This window comes from Mytilus californianus, unplaced genomic scaffold (assembly GCF_021869535.1).
Source record: "Mytilus californianus isolate M0D057914Y unplaced genomic scaffold, xbMytCali1.0.p SCAF_1, whole genome shotgun sequence".
NCBI classification, from domain to species: Eukaryota; Metazoa; Mollusca; class Bivalvia; order Mytilida; family Mytilidae; genus Mytilus; species Mytilus californianus.
Genome location: NW_026262581.1, coordinates 44,299,516 through 44,323,140, shown reverse-complemented (window position 1 = coordinate 44,323,140; position 23,625 = coordinate 44,299,516). Strand labels below are relative to the sequence as shown.

The 23,625-nt window shown below is 33.2% G+C and overlaps 1 protein-coding gene across 3 annotated transcripts in view; it reads right to left on the bottom strand.

Annotated features, from left to right (window-relative positions):
* The window catches only part of LOC127701873 (protein MON2 homolog), a 226,139-nt gene that overhangs the window by 81,524 nt on the left and 120,990 nt on the right, over window positions 1–23,625 (bottom strand). For all 3 annotated transcript variants that reach the window (XR_007982240.1, XR_007982241.1, XR_007982238.1), the window contains exon 23: window positions 1,549–1,638. The gene's annotated coding sequence lies outside the window, so the exon portion shown is untranslated. The remainder of the gene's footprint in view (window positions 1–1,548; window positions 1,639–23,625) is intronic.

Sequence of the window (23,625 nt, the reverse complement as noted above, 5' to 3'; positions counted from 1 at the left end):
AAACAAATGAAACATTGATATTATGTTGATAGTCCTAAATATAAAGCTTTATTACAACTGTCACATAAACTTCACATTAACCAAGTAAACTAAACATTGACCAATGAACCATGAAAATGAGGTCAAGGTCAGATGAACCATGCTAGGCAGGCATGTACAGCTAACAATTCTTCCATACAACAAATATAGTTGACCTATTGCTAATAGTTGAAGACAAACAGACCAAAACACAAAAACTTAACACTGAGCAATGAACCTTGAAAATGAGGTCAAGGTCAAATAAAACCTGCGTGACTGACATATAGATCATAAAATATTTCCATACACCAAATATAGTTGAACTATTGCATATATTATTAGAAAAAAAGACCAAAACTCAAAAACTTAACTTTGACCACTGAACCATGAAAATGAGGTCAAGGTCAGATGACACCTGCCAGCTAGACATGTACACCTTACAATCATTCCATACACCAAATATAGTAGACCTATTGCATACAGTATAAGAAAAACTGAACTATAACCACTGAAGCATGAAAATGAGGTCAAGGTCAGATGACACCTGCCAGTTGGACATGTACACCTTACAGTCCTTCCATACGCTGAATATACTAGACCTATTGCTTAAGGTATCAGAGATATGGACTTGACCACCAAAACTTAACCTTGTTCACTGATCCATGAAATGAGGTCGAGGTCAAGTGAAAACTGTCTGACGGGCATGAGGACCTTGCAAGGTACGCACATACCAAATATAGTTATCCTATTACTTATAATAAGAGGGAATTTAACATTACAAAAAATCTTAACTTTTTTTTCAAGTAGTCACTGAACCATGAAAATGAGGTCAAGGACATTGGACATGTGACTGACGGAAACTTCATAACATAAGGCATCCATATACAAAGTATGAAGCATCCAGATCTTCCACCTTCTAAAATAAAAAGCATTTAAGAAGTTAGCTAACGCCGCCGCCGCCGGATCACTATTCCTATGTCGAGCTTTCTGCGACAAAAGTCGCAGGCTCGACAAAAAATCAAACTGAAAATATGGTAGAAGAATGTACAATTGAGGATACATTTAAATCATTCATTTTTAGGTTCAAATAAAGTCTGGAGAGGTGTGATAATAATGTCAATGAAATTAATTCATATCAGAACATATTAACTTGTCTTGAAATTATGATGAATTCCAAATTAATAAATTCCTTGAAGACAATCAAATCAGCATTATTTTCGATAAGCCAGCACACATGTGGAAGAAATGTCTATTTGAAGATGAGTTGAAGAAATTCTATTCGGCTTTGAGACTCATAAATCTGAATGATTTGTATTGCTCAGTATTATAATCATGCAACTGATAGCAGACAACTTGTGAAGGAACTTATGCTTTATAATTCTTCATCTAAGAGCAGGAATAAAAGGATGGGGTATATATCTATATAGCAACATTCCATCAACATAAAAAAAAAGATGAGGTTATCATATGACATAATTGATAAGGTCTAGAATTAATATATCACAAACTATGATGCATAAGAATACTTACTGTAAAACTTGATCCAGAAATCTGTACATACAAGTGGAATGTTTCAAGGGATATGTCATCTTACTCTTTTTTCTTCATTACATTTCTAACCTGTAATTATAACATGTAATCCTGAAAATGGAGTATACAAAGCAAAGCATGTTTTGTGAAATTTTGATTGATTTTGGAACATTCAAATACGAAATAAAAGATGGATTTTTGTTTGTTTTGTAGGATTCTTATAACAGCTCAATTTTCAAAAGTTACTCACTTTCCTTAGAGATTTTTTTTTAACCCAAAATAAGTTAACAGATGTATTGTTATTCATTTGCATAAGGTCGTTATCTAAACGACGCAGCTCAAATGTAACTATTACAGCACATACAGATGTATGACCAGTTTACATAGGATTTACAGGGTTTGTGTTGCTCAGTCTTTAGTTTTCTATGTTGTATTTTGTATACTCTTGTTTGCCTTTAGGTCTTTTTTCTTTTTTTTGCCATGGTGAGTTTATTGATGACTAATGAGTGGTATCTTTTATCTCTGTTTCATGATTTCAATTTAAAATAAAATTCTCAATATCACAGTTTTATATTCGAACACATTTTTCACTATCCAATGGTTATGATCCAGTCCCCTCCTCTCCACCCTTGGCAGATTAAGCCAACATTTGTGATTACATTGCTGCGCCATCTACTGGTAGATAAAAGTCACGCCCATTCCTACTACATCATAGCATATCAGTGTAGAGGTGTAGAGGTGTGAAATTGGTTATCTAGTGTTTACAAATTTCATGAAGCAGGAACCGCAAATATACATTGACATTCCAACAGTTGCTTGAGAATATTACCCTGATTTGAGTTGATTAAGAACTTTAAAATTGTCACTAATTAGGTCTTTCCACTTTTCCGTGGAAAAACCTTTTGCTTTTGTTCTTTTTTTTTTTTTTTTTCTCCCACCTAATTTTTTTCCTTTACTGTTTGGTTCTTGCACAAGATGTCACTTAGATATTTGATATTTGATATTGAACATTTATACGCTTTTGAAACTGACACCGCTCAACCGAATACTTTTCCTTGTAAGAGTTATCTCCCCAAACACTGTTTTCTTGTTATTTCTAATACTTTGCAACCGTAGAAGAAACTGACAAATTTATTTTTCCAAATTGCTCGTAAAATCCTAAGGATGTTTTGTTGAGTTTTGACCGAAGCATTCCATAGACTCCATATGAGAGTATTTAAAATAAGTGAAATGTAATTGAAACTGGTAAACCATTGATGATAGAGACCTAGGGTCTTTTGATTTGAGGTCTTTGGTCCACTTAAAGAAAAATAAGGTCAAGGTCAAAGGTCGAGGTCATGTTCTAAATTTTGATTTCTGCTTATTATCGCTTATCATAAGAAACCATATATGTTATTGACAAAATGTTTTTACTAAATGGTTAGTTGCACAATGTCATAAAACATAAATTTTTGGTTGAAAGGGTAGGACGACATTTAATGGAAGTTTTCTCCCCTTGTTTATACATGTATACATCTAGGTGTATGGTGATTTAACTTATTTACAATATATTTAACTTATTAACAATATATAATAGACCAAGGGTCTTTTGATTTGAGGTCCTTCCTTTATGACCTTGAAACTAGGGTCAAGGTCAAATTTTATTTTGACATTCTAGATTTTGACCTTTACTATAACTTACCAAGTCTAAGGGTCCTCTACATTGGGTTGCAGACATATGACCTTGAAGAAGGTCAAACAGAAGTGACCTTTTGCAAACAGGAAGTAGCAATTTTTGCATAATTTTCCTGTCAAAGTTAACTTTTTTTTTAATCAGTGTTAAGTTAGGTAAAAAATTAAACCAGAAGTGAAATTTTGTAAACCAGAAGTACCTTCTAACTATCTACCTTATTACAAGCAAATGTGAAAATAAGGAAATGTGGTATGATTGCCAATGAGACTAATCCACCAAAGTTCAAATAAAGTGGATGTAAGAAATTATATAATTAAACATGCCTGCTATTGTATATTATTAAATAGTTATATTTATGTTTGATGTTGACATTTTATGAGATAAATCTATTGATATATATCTATTATCATCCATCTATTATGGCTGTCGAACTACGAAAATTGCAGAATTCTCTCCGACTTTATTTTATACTTTAGAAACTTCTAGTGGTTTTTGTGAGGTTCCTTCTTTCATTCTTATGTATAACGTTGGTAGACTTTGAGCTGTTTGAATAGATAATCCTAGTATACACATTTGAAAAAGACTGAGAGTATCGTCATTCATCGTTCAAAAGTTATTAATATCATCTACATCCTAGAAGGCTTGATCTTGTTTATAATTAGGTCTCTACTTTTCCGTGGAAAGACCTCTTGGTTTTGTTCTGATTATTATTTTTTTTTTTTTTTTTTCGCCAAATTTTTTTCTTACGCTGTATTTTTGTTTCAAAAGATGTCGCTTAGAGTTTTTGTATATAATATCATACAGTCTATACGCTTTTGAAACTGACCCTGTTTAACCGAACACTTTTCTTTGTAAGAGTTATCTCCCTAAATACTGTTTTTCTTGTTATGAGATCTCCTTCGCAACCGTAAAAGAAAGTGACAAATTTATATTTCCAAATTGCTCATTATATCCTCAGTATGTTACGTTTTATTTTGACCGAAGTCTTACGAAGACTCCATATGAGAGTTATTCGCCCTTATGTATTTGAAATAAGTGATATGTATTTGTAACTTGTAAACTATAAGTGATAGAGACCTAGGGTGTTTTGATTTGAGGTCCTTGGTCCACTAAAAGAAAAATTAGGTCAAGGTCAAAGGTCAAGGTCATGTTCTAAATTTGATTTTGGCTTGTTAATACTTATTATCAGAAGCCGTATAAGATATCGACAAAATATTTTTACTAAATTGTTATATGCGACATGTCGTTACACATAAATTTTGGTTGAACGGGTACGTTGACATAAAATGGGAGTTTTCTCCCCTCTCATATTTAAAACTAGCTGTATGATGATATAACTCATTAACCATATATAGTACAGACCTAGGGTCTTTCTATTTGAGGTCCTTAATTTATGACCTTGAAATTTAGATCAAGGTCATAAGTAAATTTGACATTCTAGATTTTTACCTTTGCTTTTAACTTTATATTTGTAAATATTAGAGCCATGGAACTTCTTGCATTAAGTTGCAAGCCATATGACCTTGTAAAAGCCAACCAGAAGTGACCTTGTGTGAACCGGAAGAAGCTATTTTTTGTACTTTTTTTATGTAAAAGTATATAGAACCATATGGGTATCAGCATCAATTAAACTATCATTTTATACCTGAAGTGACATTTTTTCAAACCGGAAGTAACAAATTATCTCCCTTATTTCAAACAAAAGTGTATTGAAACCATATATTTTTGGAATCAGCAAACAGTTAGCTATCATCTGACACTGGAAATGACATTTTAAACTCGATTTTTATATTTTCTTATCAAAATACATGTTTTTTTAGGTGGAAAGACCTTCAATTGTTCTCTGAACAAATGGTTTTTAATTCTAATATGTCGTTCTTCTTTGGCTTTGGATACAAGCCATCTTCTTATTCCAATAAAACATGAGCTGCACGTGATTGACGTCACAATTGAAAGTGCAACGTCAGTTGAATTTTAAGCAACGCCTGAGATCAAAATGGACATTGGTGTTGGTGTTGCTCGCTAGGAAATTAAATAAATTCATTCTAAAAGTAAGTTTACATGTATCCGTTCATTTTTTATCGTTAAACTTATGATTTTCTATAACGTTTTTTGTTCATCAAATCAGAATGGCAGCCTTTCAAGCATGTATTATAGGTCCGCTTCGAAGTACAAGAGTTCAAAATTTTCCTATTAGAATCAATACAATTCTATCATGCTATGCTCTATGCTCATTTTAACATGGGTAGGCATTATATTTGTCAACATTTAACACCTCATGTTCACAGATTGACTCAAATTCTCATATTTGATTTATAAAATACTAAAACGTATATCCAAATTACCAAAAGTCTAAAATAAATAATTAACAATGCATGGTATGTATCAGCATTATGTGTATATTTTAGTCTAGACGCCATCTAATTAACCATCTGGATGACCTCTGAAGACTGCACACGGTCATACAAACCGATACAAACATAAATATATATAGCGGGCACGTGCAATTTGATTTTTCTAGGTCTGTTTGATTTCATGTTTTAAAAATACGTAAATCATTGTTTTTACCTGTATAAGAATGATTTTTTGTGGATCGAATAAGTTAATGAATTGGTTCACCCTTGATTCACTTTCAATGTTAACATTCTCTTCCTATTAACAACTGAACACACCTAGTACATGCGTAACCAATCTCCAGCTAAGGGGTTAAATTGAAGGTTGAAATTGAAAACAGATTCAAAGAGGTTAAATTATTAACTTGCAAATCAATAATGCATCAGTGATGTTTTGGAGCTTATTTTGACAAATTTGGGCCAAACTGACTGCTTATGACAAAATTTTATTTGAAAATTTTGCTTTTATTAGTTCTTGAAACAAAAAAGAATCGTAATTTAATTTTTTGTATAAATTGTAGCTAATGGCCCTTAATAAATATTCATCTATTCTCTATAATATTGAAATTCCAAAAGGTTTTATTAACTTTCCTATTTTAACCTCAAGTTGAACAAAAACTATAGGGGAAATACTATGCATTGGTATTTTCAAAAAAATGCAACTGCTAAACAAAACAACTAAAACAAGTATCCTTGAAACATAAAAAAGAGAAGGGCCTGCAAATTGGCCTTCAAATCAATTTATTTTAATTTTTCTCCAGTTTGCAGACTTGATGTTGAATTTATGTTCTTCAATAAAACATATGAATAATAGAAGATTTGATTTTAGCAAAAAGCATTTCCTATTTACATGTCAAATAGCCATGATTTCATGGTAGAAACAGTAAAATGACAAAATTATACAAAATCTTGAGCATTTGAATTAAACATGGAGAGAAATTATATACAGCACATGTCATATAAAAATAAGAAGATGTGGTATGATTGCCAATGAGACAACTCTCACCCAGAACACAAATGGCATAGCAGTACACAACAATATGTCACCGTACAGCCATCAACAATGCGCAAAACCCATACTGCACAGCAAGCTATAAAAGACCCTAAGACTAACTGCCTGATTTATGTAAAAACATTATAATAAAAGAAAAACAAATATGATATACAGCAACTAACAATAACCATTGAATTACAGGCCCCTGACTAGGGACAGGCACATACAGAATGTGATGGGATAAAACATGTTGTGAATGACCAACCCTCCCCTAACCAGGGACAGTGGTGTAACACCACAATGTTATTGAACTTAGTTTGTCATAAATATATTCACATATTTTGTGTTTGTCTAATGGCATGCAAACTTTGCTTTTGACAACCCTTCACTCTTAAATGAATCTTTTTTGTGCTATAGCCAATGCTTATCTTTCATATAACTTCAATTAAAAAATCCTTACAATGCAAGGTGACAGTGGGACCACGTGAGATTATAACCAATCCCCTGAAATCATCAGTATGACCTTTGACCCTGAATTTCTTCAGCAACAAAATATTTCGTGTTTGTTTAAATCCTTTTTTATCTCGAATAAATATATTCATCTTACGTTATTTTTGGATTATTTTTATTACTGTCTATTTATGGAATACTATTTTTGTTTTTATATTACCGTTTTTTGACTTCGTTTTTGTATTATTTCAATTTTTGTGATGGCGTCTAGATCAGGGATGCAGACAATGCAACCATGTTTGTGTGCTCCTTCGATGTAGACGATAGTAACAATGTTGATTCCTGTCAGCAGGAAATTGTTATGCTAGAACCACTGGCATCAATTTCTCGTCAGTGAGAAGATGCTATTCAGTGTGTTAACATTCGCATCCACGACCACGATTCAGATTGTGTGGATGATGTTTCTAGCCAAGTAGGAGTAAGTAGTATTGACAAAACTCTTGATAAATGTACGGAGTATGTATCAGCAGACAAATTAAATGCTAGTCTGCAAAGTTTGAGCCAAGGTTTCAGTTATTACGAGGAAGAGTGCGATTATGAAGAAGAATGGGATTCTAACGTAACATCGGTGGATACACATAAACGACACGCAGAAAGACAGGTGAGTCTGGTTTTAGCTTTTAAGTCACCGCGTACTGATCAGATTGATTCATCTATTCCTCATTCTGAGACTGCACATTGTAGTACAGTTGAGGTACCACGCGGGTCCAGTAACAGTTGCGCGATCCCACAATGCAGTACTGATGACGTACCGAATGTAAACAAAGATGGCAGCCCCCAGCAGACCACTTTAGTTGTTGACGACGGCAACAGTTTTGATGCCTCTCAACTATTAAATGAGAAGTTATCGGAATTTAGCACCAAAGAAAAGGTTGGTCCTAATGTTTCCGAAAATGTAGGTACTTTTGTTAATTCGTTGCTTACAATGCAAATGACTCTTACGAAATGTAATGAACTTTTTGACGAGTACTTGAGACCAGGGAATTGTCAGTTAATCTTCCCTACAGTTAATGAAGTTATTTACGAACAATGTATTGGAAGCTTTGGCAGGTCGAACAATGTGAAACTGCCTACTATTCAAAGAGTGTTATTGAAGGCTTGACACCTTTGGTGATTTTAGTAAACAAACTAGTGAGTGGTACAGAGGTACCAGACAAGAAAGAACTATCTCAAACTATGCTAGATTCTATAGCTTTACTAGCCTCAAGCAGTTATAGTCTTTCACAATACAGACGTACTAATCTAAAACAGTACCTGAAAGATGAGTATCAATCACTCTGTACACCGAAAACTAAATTAACTGACCAGTTGTTTGGTGATGATGTTGTAAACAAAATTAAAAGCCTTACAGAAGGAAAGAAGATGGCTGCTATGGTAGCACAAAAGCCACAGTTTTCAAACCCCTCTTCCACTAGAGGTTTTGGTGGTTTTGGTGGATTTAGAGGTTTTAGCCGTGGTTTTGGTTGATTTAGAGGTTTTAGCCGTGGTCATGGAGGATCTTCCAGTAGAGGAGGCAGACGTTTTTTAGGAAGAGGCCTTCAGGGCTTTGCCAGGTCAAACAGTCCCAGGGGGAAAAAGTAGTTCAGGTTAGTGGTAGAACTAATAAGCCAATTGCTGGGAGAATTAAACATTTTCTTATTAATTGGGAACTTTTGAATCGTGATAATTTTGTGCTTAATACTGTTAGAAATTATAATTTAGAATTCCACAATGCTACCTTTGCAACAAAGTTATAAGCAGACTAGACTTAACATAAGTGATTCTGCTGCCTTAGACAGTGAAATTTCAAAGCTTTTAGAAAAGGCAGTTCTGGAAAAAACCAATCATTCTTATGGAGAATTTATTTCTACTGTGTTTTTATGTCCGAAAAAAGATGGTGGTAAACGAATGATTTTAAATTTAATTAATTTATATGAATATATTATATATAACCATTTTAAAATGGAAAGATTAGAATCTGCCATGAGACTCATGACTCAGAATTGTTTTATGGGGTCTATTGACCTCTGTCATGCATATTACTCCTTAAGTGTAGCTCCTGAATCAAGAAAATTTTTACGTTTTATCTGGAGAGATATCTTATATCAATTTACTGCTTTACCAAACGGATATGCAGCTGCTCCAAGAGTATTTACAAAGTTACTAAGACCTATTTATGCTAAGCTCCGAGCTGAAGGTTTTATTTCGGTTGCTTATATTGATGATTCTAACTTGCAAGGCTCTACTTTGAGGAGTGTCTGGATAATATTAATAGTACAAAAAATTTATATTCGGACTTAGGATTTATTGTGCATCCTGATAAATCTGTTTTTATTCCCAAACAACAAATAGTGTTTCTAGGTTTTTTTTATTAAACTCTGTGGATATGACAATATCTTTAACGGAAGATAAAATAGCAAAATTTTAAAATTCTGTGAAAAAATTTCAATGAGGACATAAGTATACTATCAGAAATGTAGCAGAATTGGTTGGATTTTTAAATTCAGTTTGTGTGGCAGTCCAACTAGGGAGGTTATTCACTAAAGTTATTGAGATAAATAAGGCTTCAGCTTTAAATTCAAATAAAGGTGATTTTAATGCAGTTATGCGTTTATCATCTGAAGCGTTAGATGACATTAATTGGTGGTGTGTAAATATAAGTAATAGTTCTGCACCTGTACAAAGAGGAACTCCTTCTATTACTTTAACAACAGATGCTTCTTTAGTTGGATGGGGGCAGAATGCCTAGGTTTATCTACAGGTGGACAATGGCCAGAGGAGGAGTTGAATTTTAGTAACAATATTAACTATTTGGAATTACAAGCTGTGTTTTTGGGAATGAAAAGTTTTTTGAATAGCTTGGCCAGACATTATGTAAAAATTTTATCAGACAATTCTACAACTGTAGCTTACATAAATAATATGGGTGGAACTAAATCAGAAATTTGTAATTTTAAAGGAAGGGAAATTTGGTTATTAGCAGACAAGTATAACATCTGGCTATTAGCAGTTCATATTCCCGGTGTTGACAATATTATTGCAGACAAAGAAAGTAGGCTGAAAAGAGATGAAACTGAATGGATGCTTAATAGAAATACATTTCATAAAGTTTTACAACTAGGATATACTATTGATATAGATCTCTTTGCATATAGACTAAACCATCAGGTTGATACTTTTGTCAGTTGGAAAGCAGACATTTAGCTACTCATATAGATGCTTTTTCTTTATCTTGGGCCAAGTTTCATTTTTATGCTTTTCCACCTTTCAGTATATTAGACAGAGTGTGTCAGAAGGTGTTAGCAGACAAAGCAGAGGGAGTAGTTATAGCGCCTCATTGGACATCACAGAGTTGGTTTCCACAGCTCATGAGACTGTGTGTTGTTCCACCGTTATTGATAAAACCTGCAAAAAATCTATTACAATTACCACACAACCTTCAATTACATCATCCATTACAACGATGTCTGTCACTCCTGGTATGCAGGGTATCCGGAAAGGTTCTGAGGACCAAGGGCTTTCCGAAAAAGACCAATTTCAATTATTATGAACTCCTGGCGAGATTCTACAGCTAAGCAATTATACACCACATATCGTCGGTTGGTTTAATTTTGCTAAAGATAAGGACATTGATCCATTTCAACCTACCATTGCTTATGTTTTGGATTTTTTGGCAGTTTATTTTCAAAATGCAGGTTATAGTGCTCTTAATACCGCTCGTTCTGCTTTGTCAAGTTCTATATCTGTAAATAATGTTCCTGTAGGAAAACAAGCTTTAGTTATTCGTTTTATTAAAGAAGCTTTCAATATGAAGCCTTCTTTACCACGTTATACATGTATTATAACTTGGGATGTAAATATTGTGCTAATTTTTTTAAAGACTTACCAAGTTTAGATACTATTAGTTTAAAGTTTTTGACTTATAAGCTGGTTATGTTAACTGCTTTAGTGACTCAGGGCAATGCTGCAAAAGTCTTAAATTTTTAGATTTGAATTAATATGATGTGGTTGGTGACAAAGTTTGTTTTCAAATAGTGAATTTATTTAAACAATCTTAGAGCCTGGAGTACATCTTAATGCTGTAGATCTAAAGAAATACAGAGATTCAGATTTAAGTGTTGTTAGAACTCTTGAAGTCTAGATTCATAGAACTGCTCATTTAAGGGGTAATCATACCCAACTATTTATAACTCATTCTAAACCATTCAAACCAGTAGATTGTGCAACCATTGCAAGATGGATTAAAACAGTTCTTAAGTTAGCTGGTATAGATACAGATATGTTTAAATAGCACAGTACAAGGGCAGCTTCAACTAGTGCAGCTTTCTCAGCTGTTATGCCTATAAATGATATCCTAAAAGCAGCAGGCTCAGGAGTAATGAAAGTGTGTTTGGGAGATTTTACCAGAAAAAGGTAGCACCTTCAACTTATTTGGGAGATACTATACTACAGTAGATTGAGGTAAACTATGCAATTTTGTAAATTTTATTTAGTTGCTGAGTTTAGTTAAGTGCTCTGGATTTTACTTCCAACATATCACGTGGTCTCACTGTCACCTTGCATTGTAAGGAAATTGTTACTTAACCGATACTTACCTGTAAGTTGAAGGTTGACTTAGATTTCCTGAAATACAAGGTGACATTAAGTGGGACCAAGTGCCCTCCCTACTCTATCCATTAGGTTTTAAAATCCATTGCACTCTTTAAAGGCTGATGATTTCAGGGGATTGGTTATAATCTCACTTGGTCCCACTTAATGTCACCTTGCATTTCAGGAAATCTAAGTCAACCTTCAACTTATTCTTTCTCTTTATCTTGTCTAGATTGTATTACACATTTGTCTTTCATACTTCGTATATATGTTGTTTGCAATTAGATGATAGTATCAAGAATAAAATGCTCCGCTTGGGCGCAGCTTGGTACGACCACAGAGGTCGAACCCTGAACAGTTGGGGCAAGTATGGACACAACATTCAAGCTTGATACAGCACTGAATTTGGATTGTAATTAAATATTTGACACAGCATAGGTTTCTGACACAGAATGAAAGAACTTAAAAAATTTTAATTTACCTATTCAAACCAGATCATTATTATTTGCTTTTATATATAAATCAGAGATCAGAAATAACCAATTTAAAATGGAAAATTTTGAAGAAAAAAAAGGAAAAAAAAATCCCCCCCCCCCCCCCAATTTTTTGAACCCCCTTATGATTCATCACCCCCAAACTCAATCCCAGCCTTCCCTTTGTGGTATGATACCTTGCAGTACAATTTCAGAGAGATCCATACACTTGAACACAAGTTATTGTCTGAAAACTAGAAAAATGCTTGTTTTTTGGCCCCTTTTTGGCCCCAAATTCCTAAACCTTTAGGGCAATTACTCCCAAACTCAAACCCAGCTTTCCCTTTGTGATATGGAACCTTGCAGTACAATTTCATAAAGATCCATACACTTACACACAAGTTATTGTCCTGAAACTAGAAAAATGCTTGTTTTTTGCCCTTTTATGGCCCCTAACTCCTAAAATTTTGAGGAAATTACCCCCAAAATCAATCCCAGCCTTCCCTATGTGGTATGGTACCTTGCAGTACAATTTAAGAGAGATCCATACACTTGAACACAAGTTATTGTCTGGAAACTAGAAAAATGCTTATTTTTGGCCCCTTTTTGGCCCCTTAATCCTAAACTTTTTGGGCAATTACCCCCAAACTCAATTCCAGCTTTCCCCTTGTGATATGGAACCTTGTAGTACAATTTCAGCGAGATCCATACACTTACACACAAGTTATTGTCATGAAGCTAGAAAAATGCTTGTTTTTTGCCCCTTTTTGGCCCCTAATTCCTAAAATTTTGAGGCAATTACCCCCAAAATCAATCCCAGCCTTCCCTTTGTGATATGGAACCTTGTGATACAATGTCAGAGAGATCCATACACTTACACACAAGTTATTGTCATGAAACTAGAAAAATGCTTGTTTTTTGCCCCTTTTTTGCCCCTAATTCATAAAATTTGGATGCAATTACCCCCAAAATCAATCCCAGCATTCCCTTTGTGATATGGAACCTTGTGGTACAATGTCAGAGAGATCCATACACTTACACACAAGTTATGTCTGGAAGTTACAAAAATGCTTATTTTTGGCCCCTTTTTGGCCCCTAATTCCTTAACTGTTGGTACCATAACCCCCAAAATCAATCCCCACCTTCCTTTTGTGGTATTGAACCTTGTGGTAAAATTTCATTGAGATCCATTCACTTAAACTAAAGTTAGAGTACGAAAACTAATGTGTCTTCGGACGACGACGACGCCAACGTCATACCAATATATGACCACAAAAATTTTTTTGCGGTCGTATAAAAACGTAAATAGCTGGTGACAACTATAATATTGCTCATTATAACGGGCATGGAACGACTCTGGACCATTATTTGTTCGCTATGAATTACATGGAACTGTTCATGATTTTAGTATGGTGAATATTATACAACCAGGAAAGTTTTCGCTAAAATGGGCCATCGAAAATACAGGTGAACGGATTAATCCTGCGCTAAAATGGGCTCTTATGTCTGCGTTAAAATGTCCCCTAGTAGTTTAAAAGTTTTTCGCTAAAACGTCCTGCGCCCAAAAAAGTAGAATCAAGTCATTTTTGAGTTAAAATCTTGCCAGTCTACCATAGGACTTTTTACCTACTTTTGCCTGGTGTTTGGCCTTCTGTGTAAAAAGCACCTGCAGGTTCAGTTCATCCTATATCTTATAAAATACAAGATATGAACTGAAAGTTTATCTAGAAAAATGTCTCAAATTGTCCTTTTTTCCAAGACCCTGGGGCTTTTTCTCAAAAAATCTTACGACAAAAGAAATAGATCGTAAGTTTTACTGAAATGCTCAAGACTTACAAGTATTTTTTTCTTGTATGTTTTTTGTGAAATGAGTCACAGGCCTTAATCTATAAGGTATATTTCCACCTTAAGCAATCTATCATGTGAGAGTAGCTTTCATGAAATAAAACCAAAAGTAAAGAATGATTGTAAACAAAAATAACTTTTTTACTCTATATTAGGTCATAACACTACTACATTTCCATGTTCAGTGAAACATGAAATCTTGGTAAAAACTCTAATTTGGCATATGTGTACTTAGGTTTAAATTGATGTGATTAAAAGGTGTAATACCACCAACTCATAGTATGTCACATCCGGTTTCATACAAAAAAGGGTCGAAAAAAAATATTCCCTTGAATTTGACAGTTTGACATATGTCTTGGGTGTTTCAAAGCACCATTATTTTTTTATTTGGTGTTTCTATAGAATATTTTGGAAACTTGAGGTTACATGGTTACTAAAGCTTGTACACAGGGAAAAAAGGGGTGAAAATTTGATTGGTTAACTTCCAGTGATGGTTATTTTCTTATATGCAATGAAATGTTATGTGAAATTTTGCCTATAGTACTGGACTGGATACAACTTTACTCATGCCAAGTATTTCTTTATTTGAAACAAAGATAAATTCTGCACTATTTTTTGAAAAGTGCAAATTTAACAAAGACTAATTCGGGAAAAACAAAGGTGGTATTACAACTATTATGTGAAGCTGCACATGCACCTTTGACTTTGTGTGTACTCTCATTTGTTAAAATTTCATGCTATTTAAGTGAATTATTACAAAAATGAAATATTCTGAGTGGATTGAGTCTCGAAAACACATTTTATGAGAAAATTGCCCTGAAATAGGACTCTGCCATGAAAATTAGTAGACAGAGCAAGCCATACTCAGTGTGTTGGGGAGCTTTTTCTGACTTTTTCTCCTTGTTTCTTACACTTTGCTATAATAGAACACTTTTTCCTAAGTAATACTTTAATATATATACAGTTATAAGTAAATGAAATTATTTTTGAAGCAGTAACAAGTTACTAACAACAAATTATCCACTAAAAGGGAAGCTTTTTATGTCCCTATCTGGAGCGCGGCGTAAATTTATGTTTTACGTAAGGACTTATTGAAACCTCCATGGAGTCAGTAAACTTTTATATGGATAGTTCATTCAGATTGAATACTTCAATTACTCATTTATTATCTCATTTCTTTCATAAATGAGTGAAAGTTACTCTAAAATTTTTATTTATTGGCCTAAAAATTTTTGAGGAAATGAGAGGTATAAATAGAGCAAAAGGGACCTTATAATGAAGACAAAGAGGTCCATTAGTGGTATTTATTATCCTAGAGTCATCTTTTGTATCATATTGACCTATTTGTAGGCAGATGAGACAAATATTTGATCATTTATTGGTCCATACTATATTCTATCATGATGCGGCTTGATTTGGATTTTTCAAAGAAATTTTGCTCGAATTGCTGTAGATGTTGTCTTACATTATACTAGATTTTTCTCAAACTATTGAGCTGATTATAACAAAACTTGACAGTTATGCTTGGAATAACCAGTATTACAATGGGAAAAAAATCACATTCATTTTATTCAACAAAAAAGTCTTCTAAAAATGACCTTAAATAAAAAATGTAAACATACCTTAAACCAAAACTTAACCTATTGGACATCTATGTTCAGTAAACCATGAAATCTGAGTCATAAATTTGAAATAAGTATTAAGATGAACATGTACTATGTACTCGTTTCAAGCTTATGTGACCACAAATTACCTAAAACCAATACATTTGTACTTTAAACCTACCTTCAATCAATACTTTAACCTGATACAGGAAGGACGGAAGCATGGATGAACACATGGATGCAGGTGCAGGCTGGAAAACATAATGCCCATGAACTATCATAGGTGGGGGCATAAAATGATGACATTTTGACTTTTTATTCATCTCATATAATATAAAGTTAGGAGATGTGGTATGATTGCCAATGATACAATTATCCAAAAGAGTCCAAATGATGTGAATTTAACACTATTGGTTACCAAGAGTTGATTCAGTCAGTGTACTTTACTGTAGACATTATGAGGAAGAAACAATACGAAACATGTATTCTTACTGAGAACCTGACACTTATTGATATTCAATTTTTTTACCGTCCAAAGGCTGAGAATAAATTGCTGAGTCCAAACTGACAAGTTACATAATGTACATTTAGTAGATTATACATAAGTCTTAAAAATTCAATATAGAATTGGGTTTGGATCTGTCATTCTTAAATATATATAATGTTATAAATCAATTACTGAAGTTTTTCCATAGAAAGGAAGCAATTTAATCCAAACTTCTTAAAATTTTCTAAAGGCAAAATACAGCAGAAAGATGTCATTTCATACCATTTATCATTTGAATATCAAATAATTTCCAACAAATTCTTTTCAAATGCAACTAATTGATCAATTATATTATAAAAGGTAATATTGATGATGATATACAACCATACAATGTAAAATAGCTGGAAGGCATTTAACATGAAAATCTAAGGATCTTGGTTACTGATGTTCAAAATTATACATTTTTTCCAAAAATTAAAAAAATGTCTGCCAGTATGAAATGCATCAATATCATAGAAAATAGGAAGCTAGTGCAATATGGTATACAACTCAGTACTTTATTCCTTAATTTTAATGCAAGTAATCCTTGATAATCTGATTTTCAAGGTGCTCATTCTCTTGTAAAGAATGACAAAGCAAAAATTTCTTCTAATATCATTTAAAGGGAAACAACCACTACACAATCTTCAAAATCTTGTTTCAAAGCTGCTGAAATGTCACAAAATTGTAACAAGACTCAGATACTATTAAGAGTTTCTTAGTTTTATAATTTCCTCCAAGAAAGATAAAATCCTTATAGCTCTTCCATTTAGACTGCATACCTGTCAACTGACCCGTATCCTGCGGATGTGACCCGAGATTTTCACAACTTTGAGGGGTCACCCAGGATACCCGCCGGGTCGTTAAATATTCCGGGAATTCCGAAAATGCCCCGTTATCATCTGGATTCTAAAGCCTTCAGACTGATTTCATAAGTGATTTTCCTTTGAAATACCGGCAAATTCGTAATTCTTCCTGGACAAGAAGTTCAACTAGCTGTGCAAACTCAAATTAAGTGACCCATTTCAGTTTAAATACATATTAGAATATTACTTTTCATTATTTTTTTACCATAGTACAATTAGAAAATAAATAGTTGAAAATTATTTCTTTTCATCTCTACTTACTTTAAATGTTTAACTTTTTTTTATTATAATCTAACATCAACCAATCTTAAATAATGTAGGTCGTTAAACACCACCAGTTAATTAGTACTTAAATAATGTATAAAGCTGTAGAGGTAGATGCACACAGAGTGTGTTATATGACTGGTGAACTGATTATAATAAAATAACAGAAAGGGATGATGGCTTTGTTTGAATTGTTAAAGTTAGTTTTGAAACATTAATCTATCAAAATCATAAGTGCATTGCAACAATAATAGTTTTAAATTATTTTCATATTATATTTAATACTTAACCATTGGAACATGTTTTGGCAATTGGAAACTGTTTGTTTTAAAATATAAAAACAAATATAAAAAAATGTCCCCTAAATACTTAAATTCAGCTGGAAAAAAGTTTGTACGAGTTATGACCTGAGATTTTATTCTTCAATGCAGGTCATAACCTGCATTTTCATTTTCATAGGTTGACAGGTATTAGACTGCAACAAAAAATCTGTATAATCCTCAACAGTTACTTTAATAAATTTTTTTTGCTGTAGTTACAATGTGTTCTTAATTTCTTTTAGAAAAGAGGGCCTCTCCAATGTTATATTTGACCAAATCATGACACTCTTTTTTAAATACACTTTAAGATCACATCTGGTTTTGGGTGGGGTTCGTGTTGCTCAGTCTTTGGTTTTCTACGTTTTGTTTTGTGTACTGTTGTTTGTCTGCTTGTCTTTTTCTTTTTCAGCCATGATGTTATCAGTTTATTTTTCGACTTATTAGTTTGAATGTCCCTTTTGTATCTTTCGTCTCTCTTTAACATTACAGAATATTTCTTCAAGATAATAAACTATAAATACTGGGACAAGACAACTATTAACTACAATCATGGAATCTCTTTTTTTCATTCAGCTTTAGACATATGAGACTTTGACCAATCCTGAATATAAATTACTGACTTTTCGATCGAGATTCATTATGGTTGTATTTCTCACAATTCTAAATGAAGTCTTATAAAATAAAGTGAACTAGCAGCAATCAGAGTGTATACTGAGTGATTTAGCCATTTAAATTACTGTGATTTGACTAATATAGCATCTTGCTAATAACATAATCATATGATTTTAACTGAAAGGTGTGTTTTAATAGGAATTTTGATGACTGGTGCACAGTAGCCAAAGAAAAGAAAAAACAATCCCTGATTTTTCCTGACCTTGAATTCAAGGGGGGATCCAGCCATTTTCAAAAGGGGGGTTCCCAACCCAGGATTAAGGGGGGGGAAAAGGGGGGTTTCCAACCCCCGTACCCCCCCCCCCCCCCCCCCTGAATCTGCCACTCGAAATGCCTGAACATTTTACTTTAAACATCAGCTGTACGTGTTTATAACATTCTGTATGTGATAAACTCAGAAGATCCAAGACTTTGAAGACAAAATTGGTTTTTTTTGTAAGTATGGCAAGTTAAACTACAGGCTCTTAAGGTCCCTGTGTTGTTCACCTTGTTATATGTGCAACTTTAACAATGGATACCTTCAACATTGTGGACCAGAATGGAATTCATGACAAATAACTCTTTTTTGTTGCTATTGTATTGCTGATCATTTTTTCTATTTACATTTTCTTTCTATCTTCTTTAGTTTTTGCCCCAAAATACCAAAATTTTGTAAGGGTTCCACAGAACCCTGTGTCTCGCCTAGGATTGCTACTGTCAGTGTTAAAGTGTAATGTTGACTTAAAAAGTCAGTCCATTTATCAGTAAAATACAGAATTTATAAAAAATAAATTGCTTCGCAGAGCGCAGCTGGTTACGACCGCAGAGGTCTAACCCTGAACAGTTGGGGCAAAAATGGACAAAATATTCGCGCTTGATACAGGTCTGAATTTGGATTGTAATTAAATATTTGACACATAATAGGTTTCTGACACAGAATAACTGTAGTCAAAGAACTTAGAACTGGTTATATGATTTAAATTTACATTCAATTTTTTGCTTTTGTGCAATACACTATGCTGTTGCGAATTGACCACCCCCTCCAAAAAAAAATGTTTACCCCCTTTTTAATTTCTGAAATCTGAAATGAGAAAAAATTGTCCCCCCCTCACAATTTCTTTTACCCCTCCCCCCCCCCCCCCCCCCCCTTTTTCCAAAAAAAAAAAAAAAAAAATTCTTTTCCTCAAGATATGGTCATAATCTCAATTCAAATTTCCAATTGAGGTTTGCAACCATAATTTAAATACATCATAAAAGTCTTAAAATAGAAAATGACATACATAATCATGGCTAAAATTAATATTCCTTAATCAGCATTTTTAAATAGTAACTTCTAAAAATAAATTGACAGCCAATCACCTCAAGACAATACAACATTTCTTTATAAATAATTTAAAAGCAGTGTAAGGGAGGTAATCCAAACATAACATTGTACTTTTTTTTAATTGTCCATTAACCAGGAAACCCTTGTTTTCCCCCCTTTTTTGTCCCTAATTCCTAAACAGTTTGAGCCATAACCCCCCAAAGCCAATCCTAACCATCCCTTTGTGGTATGGAAACTTGTGGTATAATTTCAGAGAGATCCGTACACCGTTTCACAAGTTATTGTCTGGAAACTAGAAAAATGCTTATTTGGGTCCCTTTTTGGCCCCTAATTCCTAAACTGTTGGGACTATAACCCCCTAAATCAATCCCCACCTTCCTTTTGTGGTTATTAACCTTGTGTTTAAATTTCATAGATTTCTATTTACATTTACTAAAGTTATGGTCTTTGGACGACGCTGTCAACAACGTGATACCAATATACGACCGCAAATTTTTTTACAGTCATATAAAATTTCAAATTTTTTCTTTTGATGCTATTTCTAGGCCTTGAAGATTAGCTTCTGTCCAAGTTTCACAACAATCCATGAAGGTTTACAAATTTATCATGTCAAAAAAATTTAATCCCACACTATGTAAATGTTAATTGTAATAAAGTTAGAAAACGGAAACAAAAAATTTGTACTTGATCTTAGTTTTGTGGTAATGAATATTGTGTATAGGTTTCATAATGTTTGGTTGGGGCAAACTTAAGTTACAGAATGGAAACTAAAAATTTTGCAATCTTTCGATTTATAAAGGGGCATAACTCAATAATGGTTAAAGTGACACTACCCAAATTCAACTTGATCTGTGTTTTATCAGTGGAAGTCAAAATTAAACATTGCATTGATTGTAGTTGATTCAACTATAATCATGTAAAAAGAAAGATAACTCCAATTTTAAAAATAACTTGATATTTAGAAGAAAATAAAAATTTAGCAATTTTTCCATTTCTAAAGGGGCATAACTCTAGAACAGTTAAAGTGACGCCACCAAAATTCAAACTTGATCTGTGGTTTTTAATAATAAGCATTGTGTATAAGTTTCATAACATTTGGTTGAGGCAAACTAAAGTTAGAGAACGGAAACGAAAAATTCAGCAATTTTTCCATTTGAAAAGGGGCATAACTCTAGAACGGTAAAAGTGACGCCACCAAAATTCAAACTTGATCTGTGTTTTGTGGTAATAGGCATTGTGTATAAGTTTCATAACATTTGGTTGAGGCAAACTAAAGTTAGAGAACGGAAACGATAAATTCAGCAATTTTCCATTTGTAAAGGGGCATAACTCTAGAACGGTAAAAGTGACGCCACCAAAATTCAAACTTAATCTGTGTTTTGTGGTAATAAGCATTGTGTATAAGTTTCATAACATTTGGTTGAGGCAGACTAAAGTTAGAGAAGGGAAACCAATTTTGGGACGTACGTACGTACCTACATACAGACGGACAAGGGTAAAACTTAATGCCCCCTCTGCTACGACGGGGGCATAAAAAACAAAGTCCATCTATCAGAAAAATACTGAAAATGGAAAAAATATATTTTCAAAAGTTTGCTTCAGACATTATCTCTTAACTTCTGCCAAAGTTTTATAAAACTCTACGTAGCTTTGACAAAGTTATTGATGTGTAACAAACTTTAACCCCAGACTGTATCTAATTGTTAACAGTTAAAAAAAAACTAAGTCTATCAGTAAAATATGGGAAAATGAAAATTTTACTCTTGATACTGTATTTTGGTCATTAAGAAGTTTCTGTCCAAATTTCATAAAATTCCATGAAGGTTTGACAATGTTATTTATGACTTAAAAACTTTAACCTCAGACTGAGCCTGAATGTTAACTGTAATGTTAACTGTAAAAAAACTAAGTCCATTTATCAGTAAAATATGGAAAAATAAAAAAAAATATTTTCAAAATTTCACTCAGGATACTGTCTTTTGGTCATAAACAAGCTTCTGTCCAAATTTCATGAAATTCCATGACGGTTTGATAAAGTTATTGATGACGAAAAAAAACTTGACCACAGACTGAACCTAAATGTTGATGCTGCCTATGTCTACGATGGAATCTAGGATACCTATGTCTTGTTTTCTTATGTCACAGACTCGACAAAAAAGGGTAAATTCCCTCCAATAATGAGTCTGATAACAATTTTGTCGAAATTTGACGTATTTGTAGATATTATAAACTAGAGGCTCCAAGGAGCCTGTGTCACTCACCTGATATTTTTGTTTACAATTGATGCATGAAATAATGCAACCATTATACTTTTGTTTTAGTTTCAGAGATAAAAGTCAAAAACTCCTTAAGGGGTCAATTGACCATTTTGGTCATGTTGACTTATTTGTAGATCTTACTTTGCTGAACATTATTGCTGCTTACAGTTTATCTCTTTCTATAATAATATTCAAGATAATAACCAAAAACTGCAAAATTTCCTTAAAATTACCAATTCAGGGGCAGCAACCCAACAACGGGTCATCTGATTTGTCTGAAAATTTCAGGGCAGATAGATCTTGACCTGATAAACAATTTTATCCCATGTCAGAATGCTAAAATGCTTTAGTTTCAGAGATATAAGCCAAAATCTACATTTTACCCCTATGTTCTATTTTTAGCCATGGCAGCCATCTTGGTTGGCGGGCCACGTTGTCGGACAAATTTTTTAAACTAGATACATCAATGATGATTGTGGCCGTGTTTGGTTAACTTTGGCCCAGTAGTTTCAGAGGAGAAGATTTTTGTAAAAGTTAACGGACGACGACGACAGAGGACGAACGCCAAGTGATGAGAAAAGCTCACTTGGCCTTTTGGGCCAGGTGAGCTAAAAAGAAGACGTAGTATGATTTGCCAACGAGAAAACTCTCCACAAGAGACCAAATGACACAGAAATTAACAACTCTAGGTCACCATATGGCCTTCAACAATGAGCAAAGCCCATAATTGTCCTGCTGATCATTTTTGCTTTTTAAAGTATCTTTTCTTGTTTTCAAGATAATAGGCAAAAACATAAAATATTGGTAAAAATTGTCATTAAAGAGCAAGAACTCCAATGAGAAGTCAACTGACAATTTTCGGCTATGTTGTCTTATTTGTAAGTTTGTGTTTTGCTGATCATTTAATTTTGCTTATTTAAGTTTTTCATTTACCTATTTTGTTTTTCCAGATATAAGGCAAAAACACAAAAAAATGGCAAAAAATGGTCATTAAAGGGTAACAACTCCAACAAGGGGTCGTCAGCCGATTTCGACCTTGTTGACTTATTTGTAGATCTTGTCTTGCTCAGATATTTTTTGCTTATTTATCTATTATAATTTATTAGATATTAGGCAAAAGGGCATACAATCAGTTAAATCGTCTTTAAGGCCAATAACTCCAATAAAGGGTTGACTGACGACTTCAACTATGAAACTTAATTGTAGATAATGTCTTGCTGATTGATCATCTTTGCTTATTCAAGTTTCTATTTATCTATTATAGTTTTTTTTCAGATTTAAGCCAAAAAAGCAAAAAATTAATAAAAATTGTCATTAAAGGGCAATAACCCCAATAAGAAGTTGTCTGACGATATGGCTTATGTTGAATTATTTGTAGATCTTGTCTTGCTGATCATTTTTGCTGTTTAAAGTCTCTCTCTATGTATCATAATTTTCAAGATAATAGGCAAAAAAGAAAAAAAATATGTTCAATGGAGACACTCACGGTCTTCTAGAAGGACAGAACATGACAAAAATCCCAAACTGGAGGATCACCTTCAAATCATCATCCATGAATAAAATAAAACTGCAAAAAATATTCAGTAACATATCATCAAGGGAATCTTATAGTGTTATATGTCTACTTTTGGTAAAAATATAGATAGCAATATATTTGATATCCAAATGATATATGGTCTATCTCCCTATACAACTATAATACGAGATTTTTACACTCTACAATTTTTTGTCAGAACTTCTCTGTTTTATCTCCACACTCCCATTGGATTATAATAACTTATTCATCTAGTCAGTTTAGAGGAAAATAT